This window comes from Cygnus atratus, chromosome 2 (genome assembly GCF_013377495.2).
Source record: "Cygnus atratus isolate AKBS03 ecotype Queensland, Australia chromosome 2, CAtr_DNAZoo_HiC_assembly, whole genome shotgun sequence".
Taxonomy (NCBI): Eukaryota; Metazoa; Chordata; class Aves; order Anseriformes; family Anatidae; genus Cygnus; species Cygnus atratus.
Genome location: NC_066363.1, coordinates 139220986 through 139234033, shown reverse-complemented (window position 1 = coordinate 139234033; position 13048 = coordinate 139220986).

Sequence of the window (13048 nt, the reverse complement as noted above, 5' to 3'; positions counted from 1 at the left end):
CTGTTCAGTGGCTGGGAAATCTTGTTTGCTTGTTTGGGGTAAAACGTCTGCAGCTCTGGAGGCGAAGATGTGGCTGAAGCACCTGGGTCTGGGTCAGAGGGACCTCACAACTGGATTGAGACACAGCTGTTCAGACACCTCCAGGAAAGATGATCCCAGTTTTTAACACTCAAAACCCCTCGTTTTCCTTCAAGCAGAGAAACATGGGTTGCAGGAAAGGGGACGGATTGATCAGCAATAGCCACAGGTGCTTAACAAAAGCTGCCGGTGTGCCCCCAGCCCTGCTCCCTGGTCATGAACAGACCGCGGAGTTCAGTAGGTCAGCGGCTGGTCCCAGCTCCTGCTGGGAAAGAACAGAAAGTGGGTGAAGACAGGGCAGTTAGCAAGCTTTTCCTTAGCTTTCCTCGCCAGCCCCTAGCTCATGCTGCTGGGCCGGGGGGATTTACGTAGCAGATTAGGGTGTCATGATCATGGCAGCACACCCAGAGCTGCAGCCAGCCCCTGGCAGGCTGACACTGCGCTGATCTAATTCTGCCACACTTTTCTTCTTGCCTTTGAATGTTACTAAACGGCGTGTCCCACAGTGGCTCCCCAGCCTCCCGGAGCCTGGCAGGGGAGCGTCTCCCTTTCAGCCCCTCATGGCAGGCCTGATGGGTGATCCAGACCGGTTTTCCTCCTGGTGGAGCCCTTGAGTCAGCAAATACCCATGCTGTGCTTGCTAAATCCTTGAGGGCTCATTCCGGGAGAGCAGCAGTCACTGCAGACGGCAGTATGTTAATAATACGTGTAGCTACACAGACGAAGCGTTGTACACGTACAGGTATCCTCTGCACATACTCAGAGCTGAGGGGAGAAGCCTGTGGATGCCACGGGGCCTTCTCCGATCCCATCGCCCTTCACCCGGCTCTGGGATCACGGCCGTGGTGGCCCAAGCCACGGGGCCGGGCCTCCAGCAGCTCCAGTCAGCTCTGCTAACCAAAATCCAAAACTAAAGTTGTTCTAGCTGAAAATGCAGCCGTCCATAACGTGTACCTGCATTCGGCCAGCACGTGTGGCTGTTCCAAAGCACCCCACTGAGCTGCCTGGCCTGTGCACGGAGGGGCAGCCCCGCCGGCCCGGGGGCTGTGGAGGGACACCAGGGCTGGCCGAGAGGTCCATCACCAGCTCGTTTTGCACAACGTGTTCGCACAGCTGTCCCACGGGCAGGGCTGGGATTCCCCGGCTGCAGTTCTGACCCTTCTCATGAAACTGGAGAGGGTTTGTGAGCGACAGACGTGAGATTCGTATGCCAGTTATCCCTTGCAGCGAGGAAGCCTCCAAAACCGCTCTGCAGGCCCTGGGGGAATGGCAGAGGAGTTGGTGCGATTATTATTATTATTATTATTTTTTTTTTGGTGGTTGGCAGATCTAGGAGAAGTGTTAAGAGCAAGTCTTAATGTGCAAATAGTTTTTACTCGTTTGTTGAAAGCCTCTGGCACCGAAGCTAATGAACTTCAGAGCTGCAGGAGAAGTTTGGCTGCCCAGAGACATTTCTTAGCACAGCTCCAAACTTCGTTCTGTCCAACTGCGCCCCTCCATGCACAGCGTCGGACACAGATGTGTCTCAAAAGAGATGATACTCAGGTTGTTTTACAAGGAAATGAAGGAATTCCTTCAACAGCCAGCGGCCTCACACTGCAGGGGGCTGCTCGGTCTCTCCACCCCACTGCTCCAGCTGGGTGGGCTGTCCTGCTGCCTGCCCGGCCGCTGCAAGGCTGCACACCCACTGCCTCCCGAAGGCTGAGGGAAATGAAGCTCCTGGTCCTTCCTTCCTTCATTCCCTCTGGGAGCGTTTTGGCTGGTTGACGGGATTAGTGGAAAGGTGGCACGGGCTGTGCTTGGCTTAGGACATGCGGATATGAATGAGCCCAGAAGTGGCAAGAGACTGGAGGGGAAAGCGAGGCGATGCTGAGCCCCTCCCTGCCTGCCCAGCAGGCCCGGCCACTCGCCCCCTGCCTTCTCACAGCCGTTTTGGAGGGACCTCTCCTCGCTGCTGCTTTACAAGGAGCGGGATGGGTGGGCACGTCCGGCTGTCCATGTGTCCATGTGCAGGGGTGTCTGCAGGAGGCCCAGAGCCACAGGGTCTGGAAACGATGCCTGTTGGGTGCAGACAGGACTCCAAAATCACAAGGAAGGGCTGCTGGATGCAACGTAGAGGTTTTCAGCCAGCTTGCCACAAAGGCCACTTGCAACAGACAGTCACTGGATAGGAATTCCTCGGTAGAGTTAAGAATTAATTGCATTATAACCCTCTTGACTTTGCTTTTTCTATTTTTTTTTCCCATTTTCTGGTTTCATTCACCCTGGGCCTATTAGATTCGAGTGCTTTAAAAACAAGAGCTCCTTGAGAGGTGTGTTGAAGCTCTTGTGCCCCTTACACTATTAATCTACGTGTGCTCGTGGTGCTGCCGCACTCTGCGGCATGAGGTCTGCCAAGCAAATCTTCCCCCCTCACCCACTAGATGTGAGTGCAGCACTAGCACATGCTGGCTAGAACATGCCGGCTGCCTTGTAAGTTCAGATGGTCTTACCAAAAGCCTGTAAAACAGAGAGGAACTGCTGCCACTTCTGCTTCCTTTGTGTCTTGGCTGCTAATTTATTTCTGTTTCTGTAGGGCTGGACTAAAGTGGTCTGTTCATTCTCACAACAGCCACACAAAAAGGCCAGTTTTTTGCCCAGGACTAAAGGAAGGGATTTTTTTCCAGACATCTTTCCTTCTTTGTTGTAGGCTGAAAAACTGAAGTTTGCCACAATTGCACGGACATCAATGATGTTTTAACACGAATGCACGTGCAGAAGGATGGCTGTGGCTGGGACAAGAAGCACTTTCCACATGATTTAGAGCTCAGGCACAGTAAGGCAGGTTCTCACCTGGGAAGTGTCAGTGCAGTGCCGTGAAATCAGCACACCCAGTCACAACCTAACGGGTGTGAGGCTGGAAGTGTGGCTCCCATGTGATGAGCACCCACTTGTGTACAGGTGAGGTGGAGAGCAAGTTGGGATGGAGGCCTGGTTTGCACCACGCTGGACGTGCATTTACCCTTCCCAAGGGCCCAGCAGTGTCTCACAGTATGCAGGAACAGACATCCTTTATTTATTTGTCTATTTTTAAAACCAGATGCAGTCCATCAGCATGGGGCCCTGGGCACTGCTGTGCCCTGCTGGTGGGGATCCAGCCCAGCATCGCCCCTGCCCCAACGAGCTGGTGCCATCTAGCAGGGTAACAGGATTTATTTATTTCCCAGTGACCACCCTGAAGCTCCTGGGGCCATTTCCATGGTGGAGAACGTTTACCAGCTCATAAGCTGTATCTGAGAGCTTTTCTAGATTAGCCAGTGAACTTCCCTGGAGTCTGTGAGACGTAATTCCAGGCTTGCATCCCGAGGATTTCCTCTGTGGGGCTCCATGCTCATTGCCAAGTGAGCGTGTCCCTACAGCCAGAGGTGAGCAGTGTGGGCTGGAGGGCACTGCCGGTGTCACCCCGTGGGTTCATTGCCTGCACGAACCCCGGCACGTTTCTGGACGGTGTGAGGACAGGGCAGCTGCTGTCTCTGGAAGTGCAGGCTCTGTGGGATGGCCATAGCGAACACCGAGGTCTGCAGCAGCTCTGTGCTGTGGCTCGGTCTGTGGGGACCCGTGTTTGCCATTTTCTGCTCACATCCCCTGCGAGAGAAAGGGAGAGAATCACGCAGAAGGCAAATTTTCTTTACGGAATTAAAAATAAACGCCAGCCCCCTGCTCAGCTGTTCTCTGCCATCCACGCCCACGCAGCGGGAGCATCTCCTGTGGCTCTGCTGCTGATGGATGGGTGACTTTTCCCGGGGACGCCGGCCCGCGTGGAGGTGGCCACCAGCTGCTCGGGGCAGGGCTGGTGCAGTGGGACGTGGGGTTTGAAGCACGGGAGGGAGAAGCACCAGGGACCGCTGGAAGCAGGCACGAGGCTGGCCTGGACCACCTCCAATGGGTAGAATAACACTGAAGTGCCCTCAGATTGCATCCCCATTTCTACCTGCTTATTAACATGAGCCTCGCGTTAGGAGCCTAATTAGTGTAAGTTGTGGGCCAGGGCGCTTGAGGCAGGAGCTGCAGTGGAAGCCAGCTCTGCGAGGGCCGGAGGAGGTAAATGAGAATAATCTTGATGTGACCTACTTCAATTTGCACCTTCCTCACATTTGCACAGCTCTCCTCCAAACCCGTGGTGTGGCAGCAACAAGAGTTAAGGATCCTGCTGCAAATTGCGTCCGCTGATGAGTAAAGCTCACAGAACTTGTAACACAGAGAAATCAGGGGAAGGTCGCACTTCATTAATTCAGGTGCCTTTGGGATAAGCAATATCCTCCTCCCGGGCTTCTGGGCAACATCCAGACTGCAGCCCCGGCCACTGTGCCGTGCACAGGGCTCCTTCCCCAGGTCCTCCAAAAAACCTGATGGAAACCGGGGCACTGGTGGATACACAGCAGGTATGACACTATAAATCTCCTGGGTTTGCTGAAAGACCATGTTGTTCACCGCTCAAAAACAAAGACAGATGAAGCTGTGGCATTTTTGGGGTCCTTCCGGGAGAGTCCTTGAGGTCTGCCAGCAGAACTTATCCTATTCCTAGAAGTGGCAAGAGGAAGCAGCTCAGTCAGTCACTTTTTGTGGTCAAGCTCCAGAAGTGAATTATGAAATATTTGCTGAGTGCACCATCAAGTAGGAGCTACAGGTATCAGGTACCACAGCTGTGGCTGCTGTGTTGCCATCATTTGTTTAGCACCTCCATTCTCCTTGTATTGCTCCGTGGGCATCCCTCAGGGGGTTGTGCCTGGAGGAATTCACTTTCTGCAGTATGGATCTCATGGCTTTGCTTGTGGGGTATGTTTGCTCAGGAGGTGGGTTTGTCCTCTCTGCTATGCAAACCAAATGATGCTTTTCAAGAAAAAACAAAACAAAACAAAATGAAACATCACTTCTCTTAGAATCACAGAATCATTTAGTTTTGGAAAAGACCTCTAAGATCATCAAGTCCAGCCCTGGGTCATTCAACACTATGCCTCTTTCTCCAGTTACCTGCTGCATATCTCGATTCGTTAGCTCAGGAAGTGCTCGGGAAGCTTGCTTTTAAGTTTCATGGATTTCAACACCAGGAAGCCCACCTTCTGATCTTTCCACATGCCAAGTGTGTATCACAGTGTTAGGAACAGATCTTCTTGATCTTCGTGCTTCCCCATGTATTAGCCCAGCAGCTTTGGCATCTCCCGTGTTCTGGTTTGCTCCTTTGGTGCTGGAGCTGGGAGGGGAGCAGGCAATTTCCTTTGCAGGTGACTCGTTATCTATTGCTATTTCAAGCAGTCACTTCCACCTAAGGGAAAAAGCTCCAAATTCTCCTATCTTTTGGAAGGTGAAGATATTAGTATGCTGTAGAGGGAGAAAAAATGTATATAAGTGTTATTAACAAGACTATAACACTGCACTTAATGTATATTTGGATTCTCAGATGGTTGCTATTACAATTTTGGTGTGCCTTCGTTTCCTCTAAAACATTATTTTTCTGAACTATGTTTTCCCTATCTCTGCTCTTTTTTCCTTCCCAGTCCCACTTCCTCCTCCTAATATTGCTACACGGTAAGACAAGCACTAGAAGGACACCATTGCCACATGCAATCATTCTGGTGGTGTTCTGATTTTTGCAAGAGTGTATTTACTGTGGTAAGTTGGAAAGGGTCTCAGATAAGTGGCAGTTGCTGACCACCAGAGGAGTCTCTCTGACAGTGAGGTACTGGCTACCTCAGCTGGTCATTTCTTTGATGTCTACACGCTGAGAACAAGACAATTTACTCCTGCTTTTAGGGTCATCCTCATTATCATTTACATAGTTCAAGCCATGTGAAAGTAAACCAAAGCAAATCCAAGATCTACCCTTCCTTTCATGGTAGGTTTAAAGGTAGCAAAGCCACTGTAACTCAAAGTGAAAACTCAATTTAGTTGTTAATAAGTAGCATCCATTTTTTAGAATTCAATACCTGTATTTGATTAAATTTTGAAGAACTGTGTGTACTGGATAACAAGATGGAATTGCATTAACAATCCATAATTTAATTTCTCATCAGACTTCAAATAAATTTTCTACTCATGTGAAACAAATTTCGAAGTTGTTATGGTTCATCTTCCAAATGTTCCCTCTTTTTGAGGTTAATGTAGAAACATATTGCACAAATCATGGGATAAGGCAACTATGAAGTAATTCCCCTTAGTGTCTTTCTTGAAGAGCCACAGAAGCTTTACTTATTTGTGAAAGAACATGTAGCAAAAGGAAAATCTTTTACTTAACCTGATCAAAAATGTTTATTTACATTCTTCCTTCCACCTGAGATGTTTCTGAAATATCTCACTAACAGACAAAAAAACAAAAAAATACGGATATTTTTAAGTAAAACTGTGTTAGTTGAAAGGTAACCTCTTGGGTAAAATGTGGTGAAGATAGCCTGGTTCTTTAGAATTGCCCCAAAATACAGTTCAGCTGTTTAGTGTTGGTCTGAACATGAGTTTCCAGCAGGAGATTCAGAGAGGTGCAGTCAGAAGTGTTGCTCAAACTGGAGCACAACTTCATAGGATTAAATCTGATTTACCCTATTTTTTTGTAAAGTTTTTGTTAGGTCTGTAACAACCCTGCTGGATAAGGACATGGTGTTGCTAATAACTGCCTTGATCAAAACTAATAATGCTGTGGTTGTATTAAATTAAAACTATTCTGTGTCAATTACTACCTAGCAAAAAAAAACAGTTTTTGTTTTCAGCAATCTTCTGAGGTGCAAACAGGCAAAAGGAAAGGTAAATAGCCTAGACTAGAACAATACGCTGTGAAAGGGAGAGAAAATTACACCTTGTACTTTGAAGAAAATAACACGATAGAAAAGAAAAATAGAGAAAATGAAACAATTTTGAACACAGGTGTACGATTATCACTGCAACTTGCTAATAAAATAGTTGATGGCTTAGTCTCAAGGCAATGTCCAAGCCCATGAAGCCTATAATTGGAATCTGTGGGCTGATGGAGATCTATTTTGGTCTCTAAGTGCGAACTGCTCTTGTTGTATGGAGAAGAGAAGATTACGTGAGAAATCCTGACAAGAGGACCCATTAAGATTATTCTATTTGGCTCTAAATAACCGAGGCAATACCTGTTACTTTGGTAATAAATGTCACCACCATGAAGATGCTATAAACTTCAATGGAGTTGTGAGTCACTGAACATTAATTTTTCGTTAACAGTAGTTTCATACCTCCTAAAAAAAATTATACAATGAGTCAAAGAAATTATACAATGAGTGAAGGGACACGGAGCAGCCTGGACCTGAACCCTACGCTGTCCCACCCCTGGTGTGGGGCTGCATCCACAGCGCCTGCTGGAACAGCGCTGACACCAAAGCCGTGCTTGGGGCTTGCTTGCCTTGCTCCTCCTCGCCCAGACAACTTGCACAAGCTCAGGAGTGTGCCCTGGCACGCCTTGGTTTCCAACCCAGCTGTAGCCTGCAGGCCTGAAAGGCAGCAAACCAGAGCAAGGTGAAGGTCAAAGAACGACCAAGTCTATTTGAGGAAAACCAAGGCCCAACTCATGCAAGTATTGCATCGATGGTGTTTTCAGCTTCAGTTCTGAATGTTGTTTAAGGCATTTGTTTTGCCCCCCCCCCCCCAGATCTCCCCATCCCCACTGGGCTCATCCTGTGCTGACCCCAGGCTCCACGGTGGGTCACATCCCATCTTCTTGGTAGGGATGCACGGCATTGCTGCCTACTGATTGCCAAAAGAAAAAAGGGGTTGGCCTCCTTTGACAGACTTGAGGAATATTATGCTATAGAATATGTGAATAAAGACTGCTTCTCCTTGTTTTGTTTTACTCTGGAGAGCAATCTATTTCCAGCACATTACAATATTCTTCTACATATGGACACATCCTATAAATATCTTCTGGCAAGTCTTTTCTACAGTACAAATACAACAGCGCAGTCCTCGAGTCCCAGTGGTGTGCTGGCAAATTTGTGATCAGCAGAGGCTTGGTTTTAATGCAGTTCACATGCAGCATGGAGAAATACAGCAGCATAAGGTGAATAACGATAAACAGGGTTGTCTTTCTTGTAATTGGGCAGAAAGGGCAGAAAAATGACTACTGTGAGGCATGGAAAAATAGGACCTCTAGGGGCTTTGAGATCACCCCAGTCCTTCCTTCGGAGCAAGGCAGGCAGGATGAAGCGCTCTTTTGTCGTTCCTGGTGGGATAATCGGTGTTCCCCACAGGACAACCCAGCCTCCAGCGCTGGATCCCGCCGTCTCCCCAGGAGGTTAAGTCCGGTGCCTCATTAGCCTTGCAGTGAGCTGGTCTAGCACAAGCCTTCCTTCATACAATTTTAAAATCCCTTTGCTTTCTACTCACAGGGAGCGTAAAAAACACATTAAGAAGTTAGCCCATTAAAGCTGTGTCTTCTGTGTTTGAAGAATATTTTGAATTATCTAGCCAGCGTCGGCACTTCTGCCTTTCCCCACAGGTTGTGGGGTCGAGACCCTTCCTGGAGTCAGAGGGGAAAGCCCTGCTGGCTCAGCAGCCCTTCCCAGCCCCCTGACCACTGCCTGTCAGGGTTTGGTACATGACAAGCTGTCAGTCCTAGGAATAAATGCCAAATCCTCCACTGCTCGAGCAGCAGTGCCCATCGGAGGGTGCCCATGGAGCTCTGTGCTCTGGCAGGTGAGACCCGAGCTCGATCTGCCACTGCCAGGGTAGCCATGGCACAGGAGAGAAGGATGTTGAAAAATGATGAAAAAGGCAAAAACATCAACGGGGAGAGAGAAAAAAAAATCTGGAAAGCAAACCTCCCAGAACAAGTTTCACTGTGTAATTGCAAGTGTCCTAAGGGAGCTCCTTGGGCTGGTTTTCTTCAAAATCCCTGATATGCTGGGGAGGGAATACAGCTTCCAGTGCCCTCTGTTAAGGTCCTATTTTGGGGTTTTAGACTAAGTTTTGAAAGAAATTACCACCCTGCTGCTATAGGCTGCGCAAGCACCACTAACTCTTTCCTCCTGGAGCTACTCATCCATTGGCTCCTCACCAACAGAACCAAACAGATTTTTTTTGAAAACTCATAATTTCAGGTATTTTTCTGGAAGGATTTCTGAAGGATTCCCCTCAAAGGCCTGCATTAGTACCTGTCTCTGCAGCTAATCACTTCTTTTAGTTTACGAATGCATATTTTCTGACAATAAGCTATATATGATCCCAGCTCCATGCACTGAAATAGGCTATTTTAACTACCATTTTTGCATTCTTCCTTAGTACAGCTTCAGACGTTCAATTTACAAAACTTGTTATTATGGGACCATCCTGTTTCTTATTGTTTATTTTCAGGTAACTAGATTTTCAGAGAGGCTCAACTTACCTTGTTCCTGGGTGTTTAAAACCCCACTGACTCTTAGATCTTATTTAAGTGTTATGAAACGGCTGAGAAAGGTTTACGTAATTTCTGTAATACCAAATCATTTCCTTGTCCATGCCCAAAGTTTTCACTCAAGATAAACTCCTGCGCCTGGTGTGGCCCCAACGTACAGCCTAGAAGGTCAAAACTTCACAAAGCCGAGTGTGACTGATAAACAAGAACAAGAACACTTACGTAACCTTCACTTGTCTGCTGCCACTTTCACCAAAACGCCTCCAGACTGCACGGTTCTGACTTGATTCCCACTGACATCCCTGCAGATAGCCCCACTGTGTTCAGCCGGAGCTGCAAGAGATCCCCAGATTATTTTCCCTTTCTTCCTCTTTCTCTTCACCCAGTTTCTCCTGCAGAGCAAAGGCAGCGGTGACGATTGCCATCACGCCGCAGTGACAGCTCAGGGAGCTGCTCTAGGAGGCGATGCAGCCAGAAGCATTTTGCCAGCAGCTTCTGGAGAGGTCTCTGATGGAAACCACCACGTGGTGGTGCTCCGTGGGGTGTGCCCCCCACAGCCACCTTGTTTTGTCACCTCTGGGGACACTATTGGAAATGACATTCACTCTAACATGTGCACCCTACTGGATTTAATTAGAAACGCTCGGCTTTAATTAAGTGATTGTTTTGCAGTCCCTGTAGTTCTACTTTGATAAGACTTTGTAATGTAAGTCCTAAACGAAGTTGCAGAAGTAGGTTACTGCGTGTCATAGCTCCTGGGCAATGACTGAAGACAACACAATGTGAGATGCAGCCTCTGGGAGTGCGAGGCAGCTCTGTGCTTTGCATGAAGTACTTACCTCACGCTTTCCAGGATTCCCTGTGTTACTATTTCTGCGTAGCCACAAAATAATGATGATGCTCATCTTTTTCTCTCAGCATCCTCCTCCAAGGACTTTTTCGGGGTATGACATGAGTGCAGTGGGGACAGGGGTAAAGGGCATCATGGGCTGCACAGTGCCATGGACTCTTCTGCATCCTTTGCCTCAGAAACACAGGAGGAAAGGCACAGGAGGACAGGGGAGAGAACTCCAGCCCTACGCTGTAGGCTTCTTCTCTGTCATCCAAGCAGCCAGGGATTGGGTTAGGAAAGCTATAGCCCCGTTAGAAGTAAATTTGGCCAGGGATGTTAAGGGCTACAAGAAAGGCTTATATAGGTACATCAGCAATGAAAGGAAGGCTAGGGAAATTGTGGGTCCTCTCCAGAAGGAAATGGAAGATCTGGTCACCTGGGATATGGAGAAGGCTGAGGTACTTGATGACTTTTTAGCCTCAGTCTTCACCTGCAAGTGCTCTAGCCACATAGACCAAATCCCGGAAGGCAAAGGCAGGGAAAAAGAAGAACCCCCCACTACAGCAGATCAGGTTCGAGACCAGTTAAGGAACCTGAGGGTGCACAAACCCGTGGGACCTGATGAAATGCATCGCCGGACCTGATGAGATGTGGGTCCTGAGGGAACTGGAGGATGAAGTTGTTAAACCACTGTCCACTGTATCTGAGAAGTCGTGGCGGTCTGGTGAAGTTCCCACTGACTGGAAGAGGGAAAATATAACTCCTATTTTTAAAAAGGAAAAAAGGAAAACCTGGGGAACTGCAGACCAGTCAGTCTCACTTCTGTGCCCAGCCAGAGGAAGGCTACGGGGATGCTCAGGGGCTGGAGCACCTCTCCTGTGAGGACAGGCTGAGGGAGCTGGGGTTGTTCAGCGTGGAGAAGAGAAGGCCCCAGGCAGACCTTGCAGCGGCCTTCCAGTGCCTAAAGGGGGCTACAGGAAAGCTGGGGAGGGACTCTTGGTCAGGGGGTGTAGGGATAGGGCAAGGGGGAATGGCTTTAAACAGAAAAAGGTGAGATCTAGATTAAATATAAGGAAGAAATTCTTATGTCAAAGGGTGGTGAGGCATTGGAACAGGTTGCACAGGGAAGTTGTGGCAAGTGGAAGAATGTACCTGGGGGTGGTTGTGGAGGGTTTGAATTAGATGATCTTTAATGTCTCTTCCAAGCCAAACCATTCTATGATTCTGTGATCTTCTCAGTACACCTGCAATGTTCCTCTGCCTTTTCTTTGTCAATTTGGTCTTTTCCCGTGAAGTCAGACCAACAGGTGAACTCTTGATACCGAGTCTGGAAGATGAAAGCATCCTCAGAAGCATCCCAAGCCCAGGGGTCAAGACAGGTTTTCATTCTTTCAAAACAAGCCAATACTGAGGTTAATGAAGAAGGCTCATCCTTGACCTCGAGGGCCAGGACACTGCCATTTCACCTGGGGTCTGCCAGCTAATGCAGTGCCCTTGCTTGCAGATGGGTCCTGCGCACTGTGAGCATTGTGCACCTCTGGAGTCACTCATCTGCAGTACTGACCTTTACCCAGAGATATTTTTTTTTTCTGCCAAAGAGCATAAAATCTCATTTTCTGTTTTTTTTTTTTTTTTTCTTTTCTCAGATATAAATCAGCTGTTGAGTAACAACAGTACATGCAATTTCTACCTGTGTAGGGACCACAGCCTGGTGGGCACCCGCCTCCTGTGCAGCTCGCCCTGCCCTTGAAAGCCCCTCTGCCTCTGGGTAGGTACACAGGCGAGAACAATCTGCTGCCTCCTGTGCTTTTAGCCCCTCATATCACAATTCTGCTCTCAGTAGCTTTTCTGCTATGCTCCTGTCCCCTCCTTTCTCCCTGCTTGATTTTCCTGAGCTGATGATCTACCTACAGTAAGCAGCTGCTGGGCTTGAGGACCTGCTGTTACTCCTGGTCAGGCAGAGACATGCTGTTCAGTCTACGGACAGAGACATTCCCCAGCCCAGCAATTTTCATAGCGAGAACTTCATAACATTGGTCAGAACCAGGTCTCCAAACGCTTACAAATGCACAGCAAAAACTCTGGCTCAATAGGGAAAATGTTAATAGTATTTACATTTTATGCAATAACATTTTAAGAAATGCAAATTGCCTTCCTTGAATTCATGATATTATCTGGCCTCCAACAACCTGGCATGAGAAGTGGGCTTGACAAACCACCAGAGAAGTTCCCGTGGTGACCTGAAGCCTGCTGACCCCACCTCACACAGCAGCGGAATCCTTTAGAAGTCAGCTTTGGCTCCAGGTATAAAACCATGGAATCACAGAATGGTTTGGGTTGGAAGGAACCTTACAGACCATCCAGTTCCAACCCCCCTGCCATGGGCAGGGACACCTCCCACCAGACCAGGTTGCCCAAAGCCCCATCCAGCCTGGCCTTGAGCACCTCCAGGGATGGGGCATCCACAGCTTCTCTGGGCAGCCTGTGCCAGGGCCTCACCACCCTCTGAGAGAAGAATTTTCTCCTAACATCTAATCTAAATCTCCCTTCTTTTAGTTTAAAACCATCCCCCCTTGTCCTATCACTATCTACCCATGTAAAAAGTCACTCTCCATTTTTTTTTTTTAAACCCCCTTTAAGTACTGAAAGGCCACTCTAAGGTCTCCCTGGAGCCTTCTCTTCTCCAGGCTGAACAAGCCCAGCTCTCTCAGCCTTTCTTCACAAGAGAGGTGCTCCAGCCCTCTTAGCATCTTCGTGGCCCT